The sequence below is a fragment of the Plectropomus leopardus genome, chromosome 15 (assembly GCF_026936395.1).
Source record: "Plectropomus leopardus strain MGB_pleo_1.0 chromosome 15, ASM2693639v1, whole genome shotgun sequence".
NCBI lineage: Eukaryota > Metazoa > Chordata > Actinopteri > Perciformes > Serranidae > Plectropomus > Plectropomus leopardus.
In genome coordinates, this window is record NC_142190.1 from 31,874,642 (window position 1) to 31,896,236 (window position 21,595).

Below are 21,595 nucleotides of genomic sequence, written 5' to 3' on the forward strand. Positions count from 1 at the left end.
AAATATGAAATTCAGTAACAAAATCTTGGTTCATATTTGAACAGCGCTGTTTAGTTCTATTGTTTGATCTACATTTTTTTCCAGCCTCCATATTGACTATGCAGAAAGCACTATGGTGCCCACTTCCTGTTCACAAACTATCGCCATAACGGCGAGACAGGACATTAAAATACATTACTGAAAACATCTGAAGTGACAAAGAGGCAGTGCAAAAACAAAATCTTGGTGTATGTTTGATCAGCACTGGTTAATGTTACCATTCAATCTCTACTTTTTTCAGCCTCTGTTTTCACTGTGCAGGAGGTGGCGTGGTGCCCATGTTCTGTTTGCAAACTCGCTCAATCTGTAGTCTCGATGGATCATTGAGAGCAAGCTCTCATTTACAATGACTTTGAGAAAAATACATCAGATGATTGAAGTAAAAGTGCACAAAAAGAGGGGTAATAAAATATTCTTACTCAATTAAAAGCAATTATAACAATACAGTTAAAATGAATTGATAAAATCAAAATGAGATTAGAAAAGATTATGAATTATTTCAGACAGTTGACTATGACAGAAGTATTGGTGCTCAGAGATCTGAACTGACCAATGAATACAAGTGAACTGCATTCCCAGGTGGTTTGTGAGATGTTCCATGTGCTGGGGGCAGAGAAACTAAAAGCGGACTTATCAATAATCTTTTATTAGATCAAGGTGTGTATGGTAAATATTGGGGCAGAAATTGGGAACATTTATGTTTAAAATGATTTTTTAATATGAAATTTATAAAAAGAATACAATATCTTTTTTTTCATTGTACATTTTAATACAATGAAATTCATTTGCATTGCCTAAGTGGGGCTCATATAGAATAAAAGTGTGTAAGAAATTTTAAAAAATGGGTAGGATTCCAAAAGTTTTATCTCCTTCTAATCTTTTTTGACATGAAATGCTTCAGTTTGTTTACTGGATATGTCTGATGGGCATTCTTGTGTTGTTTTTCTTTATTTTGTTCTCCTATTTTATGTGGCATGTTTGAAATAAAGATCTAACTATCTTACTAACTAATACTGGAGTTAGTTGAAAACCCGATGCGTCTCATAACAACACTAAAGGGTGCCTTTGACGACCTGAGGATAAGAACGGGCTGGATGAAGACGCAAGCTGCTACACAGTCATATTACCCAGTCTTTGCACGTGTGAGCCTTTGTACACCAGTAGAGTAATTCATTTTTGAATAAAGTACAAAATGCACGTGGGAGAACAAGTGTATTGACATGCAAAATTGTTAGGAAAATAAAATAACTGCTGCGCTTTTGTTTTCTGGGCACAGTTATTTGTTGCTGTTCATCACTGGGACATGCCAGGTCACCAGTCTTAATTGGATTCTGAACCAAAAACGGTTTCTGTGTTGTACCCAAGAGGCATTTCATTAAAAAAAACAGTAAACAACAAATGAATAATTAGATAAACAATAATACTAACGAAGCTTTGTGTAAGTTCAATCAGGCTGTATTCTCATTCAATCACATCTCTCTCACACACTGATGTAATTTACAAAACAGCACACAAAATAAACAAACCACACCAAGCCTAACCTAAATACCAAAGTGCTCTCAGGCCAGCTCAGATGAGGGAGTGTAAATTAATTTGATCCTCAGTGTGACATTATGCTTATGTTACAGACTTATGGTTTTTCTTGGTAAATAATGTTTTTTTGTTTTGTTTTTTTTGTGAGTTCTGTTGTCTCTGCTCTTTTGGTTTATCCACCAACAATGAAAGCAAGAACAAATCCCACTGAGAATACACTTGCATTTCCCAAGGTGCTTTGCTTCCTGCTTCTTGCCCTTGGCATAAACCATCTGTGATCTGAAAAACAATGTTTGTTTCTTCACAGCATCATTACAAACAATGCTTTGAATTTTAGTCTAGCCCAGTCAAGGTTTAACTGCAGCACATTTCAAGAGAAATTCTTCAGAATGGCTCAGTGCAGTTCACCTGATGGATTTCAGTTTGATACCGTTCCTGTAGTTTGGTGTAGTTTGGTTTTTCGTTGTTTAAGTAACCAATCCATGTCAAAGTTAATGCAGTGCAATGATGACTGCTTTTTTACTGTAGTAGAATGGAGTTAAAATAAGTATACATTAGTAATATAAGTAATCATAAGTTTAAACAGTCTGTTTTTATGCTTTGTGCTGTTTATTTTTTATTATGATAGTGATTAAAAAAACATTTCCAGTTAATAGGAGGAGCCTCTTATTATTTTCATTATTTACTCATATATGTTTGTTTCCATATTACTATTAATTTGGAAATGGGTGAGTGCTAAAGGTCGTTGCAGCGTCCCCTACTGACAAAAGCAGAACACCACAGTGTGGAAACAGTTGGCTATTGTACCTAAGCAGCAACTTCCAGGGCTGAAAATAATGAAGCCAATGCTAAAGTGCCAAAACCTGCAGTTCTCCTAATGGCCACTAGATGCTGGCTCCAAAATAGATTTAATCCCCACAGAGCCACATTTCAAATGCCCAACCTAACAGCAGAAATAAACATACTGACAGCCTGGTACAAAAAAATGTTTAGTCACCATAGCCAATTTCAGCAGTCAAGACAACTGTAATGATTGAGGGTGTTTTCACATTCGGCACGATTGTTTTGTACCATGCCTGGGCATGACTGTGACTCAGGCATGGTCCAATACATTTGTGTTCACACTAATCAAATGAACTGGCCTTGGGGTCAAATGTACTCAGACCTGGGTCCCTAATGTGAAGCCATCCTTATATAACTCACCCCTTTACATTTTATAAAGAACTAGACATATTTAAGAACATAGGTTTGTGCGTGACAAGCTGCCTGCCAGGCATCGCTTCAGTCTATGAATCAGATCCACCCTCCACTCATCCACAGCTTCAACCTCTCATCCAAATGCAACTTCTGGCTCAAAAACCCCCAAAAAACAAGATGGTGGCAGCCAAAATCCCGAACTCACAAACCAATTGGTGATGTCACCGTAGCTATGTTCCATTTAAACAGTCCATAATTTTACCATAACTAGTGGGCTATCTGAACCTTTTTTTTTTTTTTTAATTTTGAACAGCACATGATAAAGTGCTGTCAGAAATTATACCAAAAAAAAAGTTAAATCTGCGCAAAATTTGTTTATATCTCCAATCTGACAAAAGATGCATCATCCAGTCTGGTCAAAGCACAAGGATCAGTCAGTTCATGGGTCAGCAAAATTTGAGGAGAGATTCGGTGTAGGACAAGGGTCAGCAACCCGCGGATCTGAAGCCGCATGCAGCTCTTTAGCCCCTCTGCAGTGGCTCCCTCTGGCTTTGGCAAAAAAAATTACATGGAAATAAATAACGGCTAACCATGGATATATCCAAAAAAATAAAGGTCTCAGAAGAAAATAAAGAATTTAATTCTGCATGGACAGATTCATTTGCCTACATTGCCAACGATGCTGGCATACCTGTATACTTGATATTTGGTGACAAATTAGCAAACAACAAAAAAATGTAACATCAAATTTTCAGAACAAGCACACAGCATTTGCTGAAAAGTACCAAACTGGAGATGAGCGAAAGAGAGTGATTTCAGATCTGCTGCAGAAAGCTGAGAAGAGGGAACATACTTTCAAGAAGTTAATGAAGTCTCCAATCACAACTACTGCTGCTAGTTTTGCGGCAGCTCAGTAAGGTGTGGAAAGCCTATCACAAATGGAGAATACATCAAAGACTTGTTCATTAAAATATCAGAGCATCTATTCACATACTTCAAAAACAAACATAAAATTGTTCAGAAAACTAAAGATATGCCTCTCTCTGCATAGACCGTCAAGGACAGGGCCATTAAAATGGCAACAAACAACAGACAACCAGTCAGAAAAATGAGTAAGTAGGTAGTAAGTAAACTTTATTTATATAGCACTTCTCACAGAGAGGACTTACAAAGTGCTTTACAAAGGATAAAAGAAATACAAAATACAATAAAATATAAAATGCAATCAATAAGATAGACAATTTAAACACAGAAAACAGGACTGCAATCAATTACAGTCATAAAAATAAAATAGACATAGAGTCACAAATGTTCTGCAAACGCCTGTCTAAATAAAAGCGTTTTTAGTTGCTTCTTAAAATTGTCCACAGTGGGCGCAGCTCTCAAGTCCTTTGGAAGAGCATTCCACCTTCTAGTGGCAACAGACTTGAGAGAGGCTTGTTTTTTAGGAGAGGCTGAACAACAGCCTGTTTAAAATAGGAGGGGATGCAACCAGTAGCCAGCGAGTTATCAATGATGGTGAGCAGACAGGGGCCAATGGGAGCCAATGGGGGGCCCCCAGTGGTCCTGGGGGCACAGGTGAAGGAACACTGCGGTGGGCAAAGTTCATTCAGAGACACATATTCCTCGTTTCTTTGCCAAGTATTTGTGAGGAACAGAAAGCCCAAGTCTTTGGTGATAAAAAAGTCATTCAAAATGAACGATTTACTGTACTGTTTTCGATGTACTGAAAACAGTCAATCACGTGGAGTAGAGTGGACGGCATGCTATATGTCCGCCGCCAACATTGAGCTGCCCAAACTACTTGGGTGGACAACGTCAAAATTGTCAATAAAACCAAAATTGAGAGCTCTGATGGTGAACTGGATCCAGGAGCTGAGGCTGAGGAGTCTACTAAAACGCTCTGCACTGCAGTACAGTGTTGAGAGGGGACCACTGACAAAAACAGCTTTTTAAAAAGCTAAAAAGGTTGTTAAAATCCCGTTTTGTCAGCTCAGATTGCCGACGAGCCATGACATTACAGCCCACATAGACTATTATCTGGTTTATGGAGGATGGGAGACAGTGCAGCAGCCCAGGAAGTTTATGCAGAATGACCGGGACTGTGGCTCCAGGAGTGTGGTGGCACTGAAAAAGCGAATGTTCCTAGTAATGCTGTCATCTGCTATCAACGTAGTAGGGGAGAATAGTTGACGAAAAGGGGAAAGATGAGGATGATGAGAAGACTGACGGATGGAGGGTGCACAATCTATACTGCGTGACTGGGTGGACAAGTGAGGTGAGCCAGCGGCATCGGCCGAGTCCAAGCGAGGAAGCCTACCGGAGCATCGGAGGACAGCCTCTTTTAGGATCTTGCACCAGGCGGAGGAGGTCAAGGTCTGGGAAAAAGGTAGTTGACTTGGCTTTCCAATGGAGATTTCACCACCAACCACCTGTGGGGAGGGAGCCACCATGTCTGCAGACACCGGGCCACAGGATTGGGGAGCCGCCATATCTCCGCCAGCCAGACGCAGGGAGGGAGCCGCAGTATCCCCGGGCACCGAGCCGGCGGGGAGCTGCATCAACAGAACCCACGGTAGAAACAGCAACTGAATTCCCGGACGTCGGGCACGGACCAGGATCATCAGACGGATTTGCGCTAGACAGCATCAAGGCCTCGAAGCAGTTGAAGAGGGGGAGGCTGTGACAAGGTGGCGAGGCAGCACTGAGGGAGGCAATCCTTTTGGACTGCCTGCATGCTACTTCCATGTAGCTGGATAAAAGAGAGTCTTTCTTCTGCAATTCATCAGACAGCTGTCTGTATGTCTTCTTTACGGTCAGCAAACTTTTTATTTGCTTTCTCGAGTGGCCCATAGTCCGCAAAAAGTTGTCATTTCATTAAGAATAAGAAAGTTTCAGTTAAGGAGCAGAGTATCAGTGTATCAGAAGGTGACAGCTGGAGGTGGAAAATTCCAACGCTGTCAGCGGAAGTACAGGAGATCAAAATCCACCAAAATCAGGTGCCCGATATGTAAATCCCAACAACCAGTTAAAAGAGATAAGCAAAAACACTTATGATTAAAAAGTATAGTTTAAAAGAGTAACTTAAAACTAGATAAAAGTCAGTTTAAAGTGGTTGAAAGTGGCATAGCAGGTAGAGAACTGACGGGCAGCTGCATTGAGGACATCAGTTCAGCTCAAGCATATTCAATGGCCTATGATGAGTCAAGTGATGTAAATGATACTGAGCAGATAGCACTGTTATGCCGATATGTGAAATCTGATGGGTCGCAGGAAGAACTGATTGAGCTGATACTGCTAAAAGGCCAAACACGGGGGTAGGACATTTGTCAGGCTGTTCTGAATTGTCTAAAAACCAAAGAAATAAACACCATTCACATGGTGTCAGTGGATAGTGATGGGGCAACTAGTATGAGAGGAGCACAGATGAGCTTTGTGACTTCACTTCAAAAGACGCTGGATCGAAAGCTGCTGACGTTTCACTGCATCTTGCACCAAGAAGCGCTGTGTGCTCAAACATTTCCCCCCGAATGTATGGAGGTGATGAACCTTGTTAATCAGATCGTGAACAAAATGATGGCAAAAGGGTTGAACCACCAACAGTTCTGTTTATTTTGTCGACAGCGCATATTCAGATCTCTTGTTGCATAACAAAGTCCGGTGGCTGGGTGCTGAAACGGTTTGCTGCTTGTCTGGAACATGTGAAAACCTTCCCGCAAAGCAAAGGCCTCAGCTATCCCGAACTGGAAGATCCAGGTTGGCTGGAAAAGTTGCACTTCATGGTGGATATGACAAGACACTTAAACACGCTGAACAAAGTCTGCAGGGGAGGGGAAGCACAGCCCTGCAGATGCTGGAGGATGTTTTGGTGTTTCGGCACAAGATGACAGTCAGTGTTTGCCAGAGATGTACAGAGAGGTACGCTCTCTCACTTCCCTGCCCTGAGAGAGTTCAAAGAAGAACACAATCACGTAAATTGTGAGTGTTTACAGCGTGCATTTAATGTAATGCAAACTGCATTTGGGCAAAGATTCAGCGAGTTCAGAAAGGAAAAAAAACACATTGTCCTTCCCTGTCATACCCCTGGACATTGACCCATCCCTGCTGAATATGTCTGCATTCACAGGAGTAAGTCAGCCCGATCTTGAAATTGAACTGGCCGACATAGCTAATTAAGACTTGTAGATGTCCAAGTTCAAAAGCCTGATAGCTGATGTTGAAGATGCCCCCTGTCAGAAGGCCTTTCTCGCTGAAGAGCACTAATGGAGCGATATTGAAAACCTCCCCAAACCGGACAAGCTAGTTTTTGAAACATTGGATGACATTCCCGACACTTATGTGAACATGAAGAAGCAACTGGAGTCCTGTCCATCTTTGGATCAACATACCTATGCGAGCAGGTTTTCTCAAGCATGAACTTCATAAAGTCCAAATACCGCTCCCGCCTGACAGATGACAGCCTGCAGTCCTGTATGAAGATCAAAGTCACATCTTACAGTCCTGACACACAGAAGATCTGCAGCACTGTTCAGAAACAGAATTCACATTAAACAGGTGAGAAAACTATCAATTAGTAGGCTATTATTTTGCAAATATATACATATATATATTTTAGACCCAGAGCTGATATAGATGTGTTTTATATTCAGACGCATCAGCTGATTGCTGAATGTGGCTGAGGAAAAAAAAAAACAGAAGAGGAGGACAGAACACTGAAATGGACTTTAGTCATAATTAAATACAAACTGGCCCATATTTATGTTTACCCTTTTTAAGCTGTTAGGCTGAAGCTATATGTTTATATATAGCTAGGTAGGCTAATTTTATTTTTATCAATTTTCCACAAATATGGGGGGGACTCAAATAGCCCTGCAAAGTGCATAGTAGTCCTAAACATGCACACTACACATTTTTTTTTCCTCTTCATAAAAGTTTGTCGTTTTTCTTCGTTGTAGCAGATAAAAAATAGAAAGTCAAATGTCAACAGTTTTCTTAATTGCTGTTCTATATTCCATGAAATGCGACAAACTTTAGTTTTTGTATATGTAGTTTAACTATATTTCCAACTTTATAAGCTGTGTTGTGTTTTGCGGCTCCTTACAAATTCTATTTGGTGAAAGAGGGAGCAAAATGGCTCTTTTGATATTAAAGGTTGCAGACCCCTGGGGTAGGGGCAGCTAATAAATATTGGGGGCAGACTTACAAGCCTACCGAAGAACAGAAAATGTGTTTTGTTGTTTTAAGAGCTGCTCTTTAGATCCATAAAATATCTTGAATTGAGGTACTTCTACTGTGAGGCACAGCCATCAGGATGGAGCTTTATGGCATGAAATAATGGAGAGCTGAGCAAATGCTGCCTCAACTAGTTGCTTTTTATTCAACTAAAAATAATGCCCACTCTATCAATAACAGTTTGAGTGTACGCTATATTTTTTATATTTGTATACTTAAACTGTTTTACCTTATGTATATATATATATATATATATATATATATATATATATATATATATATATATATATATATATATATATATTTTTTTTTTTTTAGTTGGGTCTTTTTAGGTGGCAAAAATATGTTTTGCTGTAGCCCTGTCCACAAGATTCCATTGCATAGCTTCATTGCTAATAGACTGGGTTTATCAAAGATGCTAGCAAACTGACAGCACTAAGCACAGCAGAAATGTTAGGCTCACAATGTTTAGCTATATATCTTTAAACATTACAGTTAGATCTGAAAAGGAACAAAAATTGACAATTTTGCAGATTTCACTTATCTCTGTAGTTAGTGCATCATCCCACTCAGTACGTTAACACGCACAGTTCAGTGGAGCTACAATAGCTTGATTTGTCCATTTCATTGGACAACTGTCCTTGTCCCAGTTTGCAAGCACAGAGGGAGAATCCATTTAAAGACAGAAGTTTGTCTGACTCCACCACAGTAGGTGGCGATACACCTCCTTTTAGCTAGCTGCTATACTGGAGGATAACTTTTTGGTGCTGGACATTTTGTACTCTATGCTTTACTTGGTACCTTAATCTCGTTCTGTTTTCTTCCCTTCCTCTTCGTCTTTTTTTGGTTTTCAAGGCTTTCTTCTATGAATTTATGCTGTTTGGGTCAAAGCCCAGCACCGGAACTATGGAGCATGTGCAGAGCAACTAGGCCAGTTCAGGTCAATCTGAGGTGTATACATGAAAGAGTAACTCTGCCCCTTCACTGCATTATGTAGATATTTTAGTCCGACTTCAAAAAAATTAGACTTAGTATGATTTCAATCAGATTAAAATGTTTACATGTACAAGAGTCTCTTTTGGCTTGTAGATAGTTCTCTTTTAATGCAAATTTAAGTGCTTGGGAATTGTATTTGTCTCCCTTTGTGTCTTGGCCAGGTCTCCCTTAAAAAAAGAGACTCTTAAATTCAAAATGACCAACATGGTTAAATAAAAGCTAAATTAAAATTAAGTCCAGTTTTAGCTGGACTAACACATCACCATCATGCGCACATACTAAGTGTCGGGAGTTTTTCCCTAGGCGATGTGAAGGTCTAAGGGCAGAGGGATGACGTATGCTTTAAAGCCCTCTGAGACAAACCTTGTTTTGTGATGATGGGCTTTATAAATAAAAATGACTTGACTTGATTCAGTCTATATTGCGATTTGATATTCACTTTAGTTTCAAATGATTACAGCTGCTGTTTGCCTTCAGAAAGTTGAACAGTGATAGATGTTAAGCTGTAGAGATAAAGAAAAGAGCACCACCTACAGAAAGTGAATCCTCACCATCCCTGTATCCCAGGAGAAGACATCACACCTACTGACTGATGGAAGCAGCAGCACAAATACTGAAGCACTTACTGTTTGGCAAAGAAACTGAAGACTGTATTACATTTTTTTGAGAGGTACGATTTGGCAGATAACTCATCCTTTTTTCCTAGTCACAGTTGTAGAGGAACAGCAAATGTTCTTTCTTTATAACAAGTGTAAGATGATAAATAAATAAAGATTTATTTCCACTGTTGCTGGTCCTTTGTGACTGTTGGATTGTGATTTATTTCTTAGCCTGCTTAATAACGCAGGTTCATTAAGGTGAAATCGTTCTTTTATGTATTCCCATCATCTCACCTAAGCATGTTAGATCACACCACACCGGCTGTGTTTAATAAGCAACATTGGAGATCACAGTAAATTAACTGCTGAAATCACTGACTATGATATATGTGAGTGTATTTGAGTAAATGCATTATTCTGGTTCTAAACTAAAAGTTTCAGAATGTTTGCATGTTCATTATTGTCTTTAAGGGAAACTGTAGACTGCAGTAGGTGCCTGTGCTGTAGCAGCATTGTATGCATTTGATATCATACAGTATCAGTAACATTTGTCAGGCGTATTCCAAATAACAAAGTAAACACATGGTAAACAGTCTCTCCACACGAGACTCAAAGCTTCATTCAACTCTTACCTAAAGCCAGATCATTACCGTGACACCTTTGTGTTATTAAACTTCAAAACCTCTTCACGTACATTCAACACCTTATTAGATTTCTCTGGAAAACAAGGTTCAAATCAGGAACATCTGAAAAACACAAATTGGCATCCTATAAGCTAGTCTCCCTGCAAAAAAACATAACTTAATGCTTAGATGGAATTCCAAGTGATATCATGGTGAGATGTGCACATACGAGGGGTAGAGTACAAACAGAATGACTGAGGCCTTATGAGCAGAACAACACATGAGCAAAACAATACATGGAGCTGTTTATGTGTCATAAAGTGCATGAATCACAAAAATAATAATGTGTGGAAAATGTTCAATACCCCAAAAAGGGAATCTTGAATTCAGAATGCAGCATTAGCTTTTTTCATGCAAGCAATAACCCTGAGGCTAAACAGTGACGCAAACACAAAAGTGCTATAAACCTCAGTTCTTCTCATAACCGCTTAAGGCTGGCTCAAATCAGAGTCAGTCCCCATAGATCCCCATCATAAAATGCACTATTTTACAGCAGAAATAAAAATGTTTACACATTTGTGCAAATAATCATTTTGGTCTCTAATCTAATCTCTGATCTGAATTATTGTTTTAAATTTAACCATTTATATATTATTAATAGCTAAAATTATGCAAAATTAAGGGCAGCCACCTAAGTGACGGACTGTTTGCAAGATGTTGCTACAGTCTGTGAGTCAAATCCAGCCCTTGTTCCTCTGCAGCTCCACCCTTGTCAAAATATGGTCACTTTTGGTTCCAAAACTCCAATATGGCTGAAATGCCAAACTCTGAGCTTCAAAGCAGCAGTTCACAAACCAATGGCTGACATCACAGCTAGATATGTCCCGATCCGACTGTCGAGATCAGTATCAGGGCTGATCAAGAAATTTGTTTGACTAATGTGGTGCTCTTATTTTCATGCATAGAAACACTCCACTCTGCCCTCTCTGTCCTCACTCTGCTGAGCTCCTGTGGGGCTGACCCTACCCACCACAAAACAACCCACACCACACAAAAAGGAGTACGAGACAGATCATTTACGTTATTTACTGAAGTAATGAGCACTCATTTTATTTCAGCTCAGTGTGAGCGTCTTCTGTTTTGCTTTCAATGATGATGCATGGTGCGTCTCTGCCCTGCTCGGAGGAGAGAAAGACAGCAGTGCAGAGCTTACTACAGGCACATATGCCACACCACTGCAAGTGCAATAAAGGCCTTGCAAACACAAAGCCAACATGGCAAATTTCTTAATGGAATGTAATCCACCCAAAAGATGTGAGGACCACAAAAATAAACACTCAGTGATTTCAGTTCATTCAGATAACTCAAGCAAGGCTGCATCGAAGCAACACACTGGAGAATACCTCTCGAAGGGACAGAGACATTCCCTTGTGACAGCAACAAGGCCAAAAAGATTACAAAGGTTTGTTATTTTACACTTTGCTTTGTTAAATAAATAAATTATGGTACTATTAGGCTAATGCATTGCAGATCTACTCATTTAATTCAACCTATTCACATAGAACAGGTCGAATGATATCCTACGAAAATGCACATGTAATTGCAATGTAATTAACGTACAGTTACACAGGTTAGGTTTAGGCAAGTAAAGTCACAGTGGACTCAAAGTTCACATGGTTCTGAACAAGCACCTCCAGGGGAAAGTCCCTTGGATCCCAGCCTTTTAAAATATTAGGGATATGTACAAATTTGGGTGCATTACATGTCATAGGAAAACATGAATTGATTGAGAGAACAGTCTGATTTAATAATATAATCAGGCAAAGGCTATACTTTGGATTTATTCTAATCTCTTAAAGGAAGCTATCTTAAAGTGTGCACTGTGCAGCTTTATTTTCGAGGAAAATATAAGTATTTAACTTGGTAACGGCAGGTACTAAACATTAACTTCCTTGAATTGGGGGCAAACAAGTCATTGCGACATCACTTGTCATGATAGCTATGTCTGTTATTTTATTTTTTATTTTTTCTGCTATGAATTGTGATAAGGTAGACGAATTTACACCAAAAAACTTCCATGGGCTTTGTAACCACTGCTCCCAGATCCCTCAAGACAAGGCTATAGTTAGAGAAAATTAGGTAGGACTCATGAACATGTTTTTGCACATACACAGCCTCGTCAAGTGACATCAAAGAGAGACACTGATAAACTATGAAAAAAAGTCAAAAATGCAGAACTTGAAAACAACGGTGTGCCATATTTAGATGCCCCATCCCATGGGTAATATATCCATATATTCATGTTAATAAGTGCTGAAATGCTTCTTACTTTCATCACAAGTGACCAATACTTTAAACAAAAGGAAAGAAAGAATGTTGATAGAAATACTAACAAGAGCATCTAAATGTAAGATAAAGTGATACTTTCATAGCTCAGTCTGCGCCTTCATATTCCAATGAATGTTGAAATCAGCATGTTATTAAAATAGTGTGTCCAGTTTTCCATTTTCTGTTGCTGCGTAGTTACACAGTGAGCACTCCAAACACCACTCTGATCACAAGGAATTAGTAAAAGAAATTTAAGAAAGTAGTTTCCATGCTCTTGATGACCATGCCTGACTGTCTCCCATAAGCTGCTTTATGACTGTTGATATAACGGCCCTAAGAAAGCAACCAAAGGTCCCAGATCAGCACAGTCACTGATGGAATGCTGCAATATTAACAGTGACCTACTTTTGCAACACAAACACAATTTTGAAACCTTTCTGTGACTTTTTCATCTTTGCACACAAACAGATATTTGAAACTCCCTGCAGACATACCAACAGAGAACAAGGAGTTCATGGCGAAAATAGATGTACACTGCTCTCTTTGGTATTGGCATTAACACAGCTGATTAGACAAACTCAGCACTGACAAATGAACTTGTCTATTTCAGACACAATGACCGACACACCTTAGCGATGCCTTTGTGTAATAAACATTCCTCTGTGACTAAAAATGATGATAATTCATGCAAGTCATTGAAAAATTAATCTATATTTTGTAAAGTCACTTTAGAAAGATCCTGTACTTTTCTGCAAACGGGCTAATTTGCTCTCTAACTTTCGCCAGAACAGTTAACCAACTTTTCACCAGTACGCAAGCTGAGACAATGACATACACCTTGATGTTATACTTTTTAACTACCTACCTTTGGACTGGACCACTTAGCTTTGGGATCTTTGTTATTTGCTAATATTGTGCACAAAAGATCAGATGCTTATATTATTGATATTATTATTATTACTATTCAGGTATCTACCACAGTTTCAGGGGTAGAGTTGTGAGACACAAAATGTTTTGTATCTTTAACCCTTGGAAACCTGGGCAAGGTTGGCTTGAAAAACATGGGAAGAAGGCATGGAGCAATTTAAAAAGAAAATGAAATGATAAGAAAATGAGCAAGAAATCAGTAAGAAAAAGTACAAAGAAATGATCCGAAAATCAGCCATAAAAAGATAGGAAAGTAAAAATAAGTAAACAAGAACATTAAAAAGTAATTTAAAAATATAATAATACTGTATACAAAATTTGAATAAATAATTTTTATAATTAGAAATATAGTGTTCTGGCCATCTCCCCCACCTTAAAAAAAAAAAAAAAAAAAAAACCTTTTCTAAATCTACTGGTTTCTTGCAATTTACCAATTGCCTTTGTTTCCCATGTTTTCAGAAGAAAATCAAACTCAGCTCAGGGTTTAAAAGTTTAAATACTGAAAGGCGTCTGAATGCAGCGCAATGAAAGTGATGTCAATCCAGGTTTCAAGGGGTTAAGCAGTGAGCAGTTCAGATGATTTTATGTATCTCAATACAACCTCTTTGTTGAAGACATCTGGGCCAGTGATAGACTTATAAGTAACACAAACAATAGGCTTCATTCACCAATATCTCCCAAGTCTGATCTTAAATTTTTTCTAAAGAAAAGTCCAAAGACAAGTCTACGTCTGATTGATAACATGTTCTTAAATGACAGAATTGTTCCTACCTGTGTTCTTGGAGTGATGAATCCCATGACCTTGTAACTTCAAAGCACATGTTGAATGATCGAGTAGCCGAGGTGATCACCCCTCAAATCCTCGTAAAGGGGCATGAGACTGCAGAGCCGACAGCACACACAGAGACTGAAAAAGAAGAGAAAGAAAAGTTGAGAAAATAAAGTCAAGAATGCCAAACTGAAAATGTGAAGTGAGTGGAGCACCACTCTCACACTGACAATATCAGAGCAGTCCAAACATCAACAAATTACACATGTGGGGCTGCTACTAACAATTATTAACTACATGCAAAGTATATTGTTTTTCTTTTTTTGATGATGATCACAGCCTGGACTATGTCAATGATTAGAAGCAACATTGATTGTGACAGTGCACCTTGTGGAAATAGTATGCAAATTCCAAGGCAAAAGCCCAGAATGACACCCAGAAATAATGTAATGCATGTTTTATGCTTTGATGGCTATGGGATCAAAAATGTCAGTTTGAATGGGTTTCAGCGGTGCATTTTTGTACTTAACAGTCTGAATGTAACAATTTTATTTAAACAGTGTATTTAAGACTTATTGTAGTAGCTGAGCTGGAAACACCAAGATTTAACATAAATACAGTCTTGACAAAGTGTATGCCACAGACATGAACACAGCCAAAATAAAAAAAAAATAGGAAGAATGAAAAGTACATAAAATGCACCAAACAGTCTCTAAGGGTTAAAGTGTAGATACTGACCAATCTGCTTAAAACACTGTTTGACGTCATCATCCACTAAAACATATCCACATCATATGAGAGTCCTCGTCTTAGTGCCAAAGCATTTGAAATGACTGAGATGAAAAGAGACAGTAATCAGCTGCACAGTGTGAGAATAATTAATGGAAATATTTTTTGTTAAAGCTTTCGCTTCCATCTGTCTATCTATGTTTCTGACTCAGTATTTGTGAACACACCACACTGCCTTTAAAGGTGGTTTCCACTAAACCACAGACAGTTTGTGCACTGGAGCTGCCACTTGATGCTGGGTACTTGATGGCCACTGGGTGAGCGGCTCATTTGCACAGTGGTGGCTTGTGCATGACTATTTTACAGCACTATGCCACTGGCACTACAACAGAGGGGGAACAGAACAATGCTGTGCTGTAAAAACTGTCCTCACAACAGTTCATCGCTGACTTGGGGCTCGTGATGTGTTTAATGAGATGGCCCTTCTGTCTGAATGCCGATTCATTTCTTTTAGGGGGATTCAGGAAAAAAAAGAGGCACCAGTTATATCTGAAGTTGCTGTATCTGTGGACAAAACGAGCACAGTTTCCATTATAGCCAAAAGCCTCAGTTAATGGTTTCATGACAGCCTAATTCATGTTCTGCTGTGTTTCATAGTCTCATAGAGTCTCAGTCTGACCACACCACGATTAATGGTGCCCAACAAATGTTCAGTTCCTTTACATCACCAGTGTGGAGTTTTAACACTTAAGAGCTCTGTGTGAAAAGTTCAGATTCAGCTTTCTAGTGTTTCTAAAACATATAATGCATGAGCACAAGGTGCACAAAGAGGAATGTCCACTTTAATAATTGTTCTATGTCCAAAAACAGTCTCATGAAAGTAATCAAGCCGAAAAAGAAATGTCCAATGTCCTCCCCTCAAAATGCACAGATTTAAACCAGGAAAAAGCAATGCATGGCAACAGGAAAAAAAATCCAGAAAAGTAATCAAACTCATCCCCTGTAGAATCAGTAATGGAAACAATCCCGCCTTAATTTCACTCCTTGCTCAGACTTTATGATCCTCTGTACACACTGGTTTTATTTCTGCCTCCACTCAGTCGAGGTATCGCCAAAAAAAAAGAGACAACTGTGGTTCTTTTCCATGGCAGGCTGCCTGGCTTCAACCCTCTGTTTCCTCCTCAGCAAACAAACTCAAAATCCTCTCCCCAAACAATTACCTTCTCCTTGTTCTGAGGCCACGCCCCCTTCACCTGTGTGGAACAGCACACCTGAGGCACGTTCAATCTCAAAACTTTCTCGACAGTTTTGCTACAGTTTCCAGATTGACTGTGAGTTTTTATACCCATACTACCATACCATACACTATGCCAGAGGAAGATTCAGCGTGTCTCAATACATGTCGGATGTGCGGTACCATATCTATAGAAACCTTACTGGAGTTGCTTGTTGGTTTTTTAAACTTCATATAAGTTTAAGCTATAGTTTGTTCTGATTGGGTTGAAATTTTAAAGAGGCTGTAATTAATTTTTTATAGTTATCACATGACAGTGCGAAAAACAAAGTCTACAAAGTACTCGCTGCTGCTTATAAAGCTCAGCACAGCATCACTCAGAGATTTTGGTTAAACGTCCAACTGAAACTGTAGAGGTGGATAACAAAAGGAATTTGAAAAGTGAGAGATGATTCACAACAGGGAGTCCAACTTTTTAGTGCCACTTATCATAACTCATGTCTCTATAATTAGTCTGAACAAACTAATAAACCAACTTCACATTTGAATGTATTGTTTCCAATTTCATCCTCTGCTCAATAGATGAACTGTGGTAAACTTCCCTCCATCTAACCAGCTTTTATTTTAAGCAGATTATGTCACTCACCAGCAGGAGTGTTTGTTGGTCTGATCAGGCATGTTGCATTCTGGTAGTTGTAGGCTTTCTGCCTTTTGAGCAAAAGCATTCTTTTCTTTTGTTTTCTGATCATGTCGCTCCAATTTCCAAAGTATTTGGGTCTTTCTACAACAGAGATGGCCTGGTTTTATGTGAGGACTCAGTGAAATACTTCTTTAGTGATAGATCATATTCACTTTCATCTTTACTTGCACTGTGGTAGAAATTATGAATCACTTTGCTTTATGAAATCATAATGTGCAGTGTGCGATTCGTAGTCACTGACTACTTTGTTCGGATCTACGCCTTTACATCCCTTTCCAAACGCCCCTCAGTGCACACATCAGAACAGTAATTATGTCGTGACATTTGCTGCTGATTTGACTGTCTTTAGTTCAGTACATTTAGTCTACTGATGGTCTGTTAAATTCAATTCAGCTGAAAACCCAAGCCATACAAGTACTGTTCACAAGGTTAACAGCTCAACAGCAGCTATTTACAACAGAGTTATCACACCATGATTGTTTCTGTGGCTCGCTTTGATAAACATCTTGCAACATGCTTTTAAGGAGAAAGTAAAAGTGTGTATCACTGAGCTGACAGTCGCTTTCACCACCAAAGAGCTCCACGGCTAAAAGCTACTGATTCACTCAGTGACAACAGTGATTCATAATGATCAGTTTGAAGATTCACCGAGTGCCTCTGGTGTTACGCTGTTTTATCTTTGACTGATGTTCAGCTGCAGTGTCTTATTAGAGAGAAAGTGAATAGTGATTTTGGACCGCCGCATTTAATCCCAACAACACTAACTCTTCCAATAAGGCACTGTGAAAATATTTCAGCATGCTACTGAGTATTTGTGTGTACAGACAATAACAGTCCATATTCAGCAACAGCAGGGTCAGTCAGTGTTCATGTGCTGTGCCTCAAGTTAATAATGCAACCAGAAGCTTTTGGAACAGCCTGACATTAAATATGAAGGTGACAAAAACAAGAGGGGCTTTCAGAAGTCAGGTGTGGATTTATTTATGGAGAAAGGTGACTTACTCCATTTATAATGAAATCTTACTGGTGCTGCTGTTTTGAGCTTGTTTATTTAAACTTTATTCAGGGTGTATAGTTTGCTCTGACTGAGTTGTGATTTTAAGAGGCTATAATCAATACATTTTATAGTAATCAAAACAAAAAGTCTACAGAGCACTAGCTGCTGCTTTAACGGCTCAGTGCATGCACTGAGGTGACTCAGACGAGCATCAGGACAGTAAGAGGACATTTTAGTCAGTCAATTCAACTGAAACTGTAAAGGTGGCAGAACAAAAATAATTTAAAAAGTGAGAGATGACTCACAACAGGGAGTCCAACTTTTTAATGTCACTTATCTAAAATAATAGATAGTCTCTCTATATTTGATCTGAACTCACACATAACCATTACCTAACATTCAAATGTGTTTTGTCCAATTTGATCCTCCACTGCTTAGACTTGTTATATCACCTCGGGTTGCAAAGTTAATACATTAGCACCTGCTGCATACAGAACCACCCCAAATAACCAACCTACCTACCAACCTACCTACCTAACTAACTACCTTGAAATGCTGGGTAAATTCACACAGAATGTAAAGCAATTAGATGTTAAAACTTTTTTCTAATTTTTTTTTGGTGAATTTCATTCTGAATTTGATGCCTGCAACACGTTCCCAAAAAGTTGGAACACTAGCATGTTTACCACTGTGTTGCATCACATTTTTCTTTGGACACCACTCAGTAAGTGTTTGGGAACTGAGGACACTGAGTGAATTCTTTCCCATTCTTCTCTTGGTAGACTTAAGTTGCTAAACAATTTAGGGTCTCTTGTCATATTTTGTGCTTCATAATGCTCCTCACACTTTCAGTGGGAGTCAAGGTCTGGACTGCAGGCAGGTCAGTCTAGTAGCTGCATGCTTTTTAATTCTTTTTTATTATTTCCCTCAAATTAAGGAAGAAAAAGATCTTTGCCTTCCATTACCAATTTGTAAACATTGTCTCCAGTGAGCACTTTTGACTAAGGCTTACAAAAGCTTCTCACAGAGTGATGCCAATATTCAGGGAGTCAGCTGCCACGTCTACAGGACTCAAACTCCATTTGTCTTTCCTAAAGAAGTGCAGTGGATTTACTGAAGCAGTAATTCTGTAGAGGGGGAGATTTGATTTTGCCTTGACCAATTACTTGTGACTGACACATCAAGCCACTCTGAGATCACTGTCAGTCTGCACTCAGCATGTGCTGACTGTTAGCACCAGATACTGAGGATATGAAATTTACAAAAAAACAAAGAAGAAAACATGCACTTGCTTGTTGTTGGTTTGTTTTTTTGCTACTACTCAAAGTGAGGAATCAAGGACCCTTAAGAATGAACCTATTGTTATTATCATTATTATAGTTGTTATTATTATCATCATCATCACCATGATCATTATCATTATCATCATTTTTATTGCTATAATTATAATTGTAATAAGCATACTTTTGAAAACATTTACCAGCTGATATTTTGGGGCATCACTGGAGCATTTCTGCTTAAGATTTTACATAAACTACATTTTACATCAGCTTTGATGATGTGATTTTTGGACCACTTGATGCCATCAGAAACAGTGAAGTGGTAATCACAACACAGAAATATCACCTTTTTAAGTTGATATGTTAAACTTGTCAGCAAACAGTTAAATATTCATACATGGAGCAGGTATGATGCAAAAATGTCATTTATTTGGAGTCGTGTTTTTGAGCACCTGGCAAATGTAAGTCCAACATTTGTTGCCCTTGTAGCTTTGTTTTTGGTCTCCAACTAACTCCTGATAGAAAATATCTGGCTGTTACAGTAGTTGCAGTGCCCATTAAAATGTACCTGTTCAGAACAGGTGGATTGCTTGGCCTCCCTCTTCCAAATAATTTCACACTCGACAAGGCAAACCAACAAAAGTGTTGATTCTGAAAGAAACATCACTGATGCTTGAAATGTTTGAGTTTGCTACAATGTTATATGTCTGGTTTCTCTTTCTTCGTCTGTTCTTGATTGTACTCTGCGAGCATCAGAGAGTGAGTTGTAGCCAGCACCCCATCCAATGATGTGACAGTTAATAAATATCCCTTTATATACGTAAAGTGTAAACAACACAACTAATAAAGGTCCCACAGATCAAAAGACCTTCCATTTGACAGTGCAGGTCCTTGGGTCCTTAGCAATACACTACATGACATTTTACTCAGATTCTGCACTGTATACCAGCCTTCCCATTACTTCCAATCATTTGATACCTTATTATTATTAAAGTCACACCAATAATGTCCTGGACTTACTGCCATCTCTGTCTGCTGTTTATGCAGCACACCAACCTTAATCAAGATAGAGAAAGCCATTCAAAGTCTCATTCATATTCATAATGATCACCTTGCTTAATAAAGCTAATCCTAAAGTCTGTGATATCCTCCCTGTCATGATGACTTCTTTTCACTAACCTCATTGTGGTGAGTTCACCGGTACGTTCAGTATGTTCAGTTTGCTCTACAATAACACACAACATTGCAGCACAGCTGCAACGCAATATTATTTTCAGCATTTTGCCCTTTTTTCCCCAAATTTTAAATGCTATTGCTGTTACCACTTTCTGTTGTTCTGGGGAGTGCAGATAGCATGTTTCTCTCATTGAAACACATGGAATCAGTGCTGGGTGGTATACCAGTTCATCCAGTGTATCCGTTATAAGTTTCCATGTGATATCAATATGTCATATACCGTCATACAGCATATAGCTAACACAAACAATTGTGTCCCTTTAACAGAGGCACACTAAATGAGGGCGTGTATCTCGAGGGCTCCACGGTGGTGGAAAACAAAGCAGGCTTGAGAGCGGATCCCTTTAAACTGCATTGCCTGTCACTAAGGATTAACTTTATGACATAACAATTTATAACTCACAACTTACAGGCCAACAGGCCAAATCATTCAGCCAAACAACGTGTGACATATAAACAATATGTTGTACTAATAATGCCGCTGAAAGGCTTGCTGAGTAACAATACAGCTGGCTAGCTAGCCAGATAGTATAACAGTATGTCAACAGCTGGGAGAGGCTCTGTCGCTAGACTCAAGATGAGAAAAGAGATGGAGGATTCAGAGAGGGACCTGAGGGGCAGATGAGCACCACAAGAGAAGAGCTGTGTCTACCATGTGGAATCTTTTTTGTTTAAAAAAGCAATTTGCATCTGTCCGAAGGGAAAAAAAAACCTCACAGACCACACAGTAGAGCTTACCAATAACATTAACCTGCACTGTTCCAGACACCGTAGTTACTGCTGGAGTCAGAGATAACAGTCAGAGCAACATCAGAAGTGTAAAATCCTCCTGCTTCCTTGAAGTCAGCTGTGTGGCAGAAGAACAAGTTCTCATCCCAACTCGTCACATGGTGCCCAGTGTCAGTGAAATTCTGCTTCTACTTATGATGTTTTAGGTTTCCTACTGCAGCCTGTGGCCTTTATCAGGGTCATGAAGGCCATAATCCGAAATGCTTTGGTCGTCTACGTACTACAAGTGCTGCTGGAGTTTGTATGCCTTTGATTCATCTCCCTCCTTCATGCACCTTGGAAGTTAATGAAGTTGCTCCTTGACTCTGTGTGAATTGCCACAAAATGTGTTAATGCCTCGTTAAACTCAGATCTTATAAATGACTGATAGCGTGCCGCCTACTTCTG

The 21,595-nt window shown here is 39.0% G+C and overlaps 1 long non-coding RNA gene across 1 annotated transcript in view; it reads right to left on the minus strand.

Moving 5' to 3' along the window:
- Positions 1–4,142: 4,142 nt before the first annotated feature.
- LOC148187351 (uncharacterized) overlaps positions 4,143–21,595 on the minus strand; it is a 103,505-nt gene continuing 86,052 nt past the window's right edge. Inside the window, exons 3-5 of the long non-coding RNA XR_015778909.1 lie at positions 14,246–14,381; positions 7,158–7,237; positions 4,143–6,710 (exon numbers count right to left, since the gene is read on the minus strand). This is a non-coding gene — a long non-coding RNA (uncharacterized LOC148187351). The remainder of the gene's footprint in view (positions 6,711–7,157; positions 7,238–14,245; positions 14,382–21,595) is intronic.